This window comes from Magnolia sinica, chromosome 12 (genome assembly GCF_029962835.1).
Source record: "Magnolia sinica isolate HGM2019 chromosome 12, MsV1, whole genome shotgun sequence".
NCBI lineage: Eukaryota > Viridiplantae > Streptophyta > Magnoliopsida > Magnoliales > Magnoliaceae > Magnolia > Magnolia sinica.
Window position 1 is genome coordinate 21,322,870 of NC_080584.1, and position 2,746 is coordinate 21,325,615.

The window sequence follows — 2,746 nt, forward strand, 5'->3', positions numbered from 1 at the left end:
ATGAAGAACAATCTCATTTCTCCAAGATAAGAGATCTTTCATTTGTAATACATGTTTTGTAATGGGTAATTAGAAAAACGAGAAAACCCAAATATAGTCCAATTCATTTTTCAGATGTGATGAAAAACAAAAATACCCATAAGCAAGGTTTTCAATATATATCTATATATATATATATATATATATATATATATATATATATAAAACACCACTATGCACAGAAAAATGAAGAAACTATCCAAAATTCCACATTACCAGGCCCCTGAAGACCAGATAGCTGCACTAGTGCCAATAGTAAAATATAAGAAGAGAATGCAAAGGAATTAAAGGAACTAAACACTACTGGGACCAGTAAAGATTCCAATAATGTCTAGAAAGGATAAAAAGATGAGAAAAGAGAACTAGATTTAGCATGCAATCATAATTGAGTTTCAGTTTTATCATGGGACCTGTTATGCCATATTTTAAGCAACAAAACAGAATGTAGAAGTAGCAGTGTAATAATCAGTGATCAAGTGAAATAGACCATTGATAAAATCTGCTTTAGAACATGAGATACCACTACATCCACAGGTTGGATGTCAGCAACAGCGGCCCCAGGCTCCCCATGCTGCAAAAGGAAATACATGTCATTACACCAGCCAATCAGCAGGATGATGTCAACCAATTGGAATGATCTAACACAAAGCAAAGCCTGTAGTGTGAGAAATATTTTCAAGTCAAAGAACCAATTTATGAAAGCCATAGTGGTGCATGTTGATGCATAAATTCTGAAGTCCTATTCTCAAGTAGCCATCGCAGGGTCCCAAGAAATTATATTCTAGTGGTTGAGATACATATAAAGATCGATAATCATTGGAAGATCTTCATTCAGGTTGCTTGATCATTAAAGGTACCTGAAATGGATTAAACTGTAATTAAGATAGCAAGAAAATGAGATTATTTAACAACTTACGATTCTAAGACCTAGCTCCATTATTCTTGAGCCTAAACGATCTGATGCGACCTGGCCTAGAAGTGTACAAACAGAGAGGGCGACACCCATCGTTCCCACCATTTCAGATGCATACTTTGCTTCTGCAGTAACATCAGAAAGAGAAAGACCAGCAGCAGCTGCTTCCCCTGCTGCTTTCCATTCACAAAGTAAACATTTACTACACTAAGTTGAAAATGAAAGGAACGTAGAGGTAAGTTCATTTTAATCATTCCTAGAATCATTGCCTGTCCCAACCACTTAAAAACAGTTGCTGCAAATAGGTATTAAGCAATTCCAACGAATCATAGATGCCAGGCAAATGTCATCAGAAAGGAAAACACCAAAAATCATTGAACTCAATTAGTTTCTTTCATGATAGACATGTTCACTAACATCTTGACCGTTGAAAATAAGGCAGACGTGATATTGGACAAGAATTTAGGAAGACAAGACCCCTCTTTGAATCACAAAAGGGGAAAGTTTCCTCAGCACCTTCCATCGAGGAAAAACATGGCTACACACAGTACTCAAACGATGAGGAAATATCGTCAAACTAACATAGAAGCATCTCAAAACACAAAAAAAAAAAAAAAAGTTTTTTAATCAGTACACAATACAAGGGTGTTGAGCTTGCATATTTTGAAGCTTCACTCAAACTCAACCCAAGAATTCCGTAGTTTCAACAATGTGGTTCTGGTTCATGAACAAACAATCTATACCATTCAGTTCCATTGAAATTTTTAAGAAAGATTTTATACAAAAAATTTGAGAACTTTATTGACTAAAGGATATACAGCCACCATAATGTATAGAATCATAGCAACACCATACTATGAGGCTTAGACAAGGAAAGAAACATTACCAAGACCCTGAAGACCAGATAACAACATAGTAGAGCTCTTCCCCTGTGCTACTATAAGCCCATCTGTCAGTAGAAGAGACTGTCTAACGATCTCATTTCTGATGAGTCACCTTCATATTCTTTCTTCCCAACAATCATTGTACTGCCTCCACAATTTATGAATAAGGAATAATCTATAAATATTATAGCACCAAATTCCTTCAATATTAAAGACCCCAATATCCTCAAATCCCTAAAATCCCCAAATCCCCAATTTCCAAAATCCACAAGTCCCTAATTCCTAAGATTCACAAACCCTCAAATCCTCCATGGGTGAAAGAGAAATGAAAAAACACACACACAGAGAGAGAGAGTGCCAAAGTAAGAAAGAGAGGGGAGGAGGTAGGGACGGGCATTCTTACGTACTAAGGATTCTGAGAGAGGGATTGGAGTTACTAGTTAAGCTTCTGCAGATTGTTGTTAGCATTCGATTCTTTCTTCACCGCATGGAGAAAGCACCTCCTCCTGTCCAGACTACTATTAGCATGAGATGGAGAGAGAGGGAGGGAGGGAGGGAGGGAGAGGAATAGAGAAAGCTTACAGCCGGCGAGAATGAAAAAAATAAAAATAAAAAATTTGCGGGCTCCTTTTGGGTGCGGATTGGGATTACACTCATCGGACGGAACTAGGTACGGGCGTTCCAACCGTTGGTTCTGTGGGCCCACAGTGATGTATGTGGTTTATCCACGCTGTCCATTAATTTTTAAAGTTCATTTTAGGACATGATCTCAAGATTTATGAAGATCGAAGGCCCAGTTGGACCACACCACTCCCAAGAAAGATTTAATGGTAGCCGTTTAATCTCCAATGTTTCTTACCATGTGGTTCACTTGAGCCTTGATCAGCCTCCTTTTTTGGATGCGTCTATT

At 37.7% G+C, this 2,746-nt stretch overlaps 1 long non-coding RNA gene across 5 annotated transcripts; it reads right to left on the reverse strand.

Moving 5' to 3' along the window:
- Window positions 1-293: 293 nt before the first annotated feature.
- Window positions 294-2,447, reverse strand: LOC131220400 (uncharacterized). 5 transcript variants are annotated; one of them, XR_009158560.1, is made up of 5 exons: window positions 2,244-2,447; window positions 1,839-2,011; window positions 1,055-1,122; window positions 729-896; window positions 294-610 (listed from the first exon to the last, which is right to left on the reverse strand). It is a non-coding gene; the product is annotated as an uncharacterized LOC131220400 (long non-coding RNA). The 5 variants fall into 5 exon arrangements; XR_009158557.1 differs by having other exon boundaries at window positions 1,055-1,125; XR_009158559.1 differs by lacking the exon at window positions 1,055-1,122.
- Window positions 2,448-2,746: the final 299 nt, after the last annotated feature.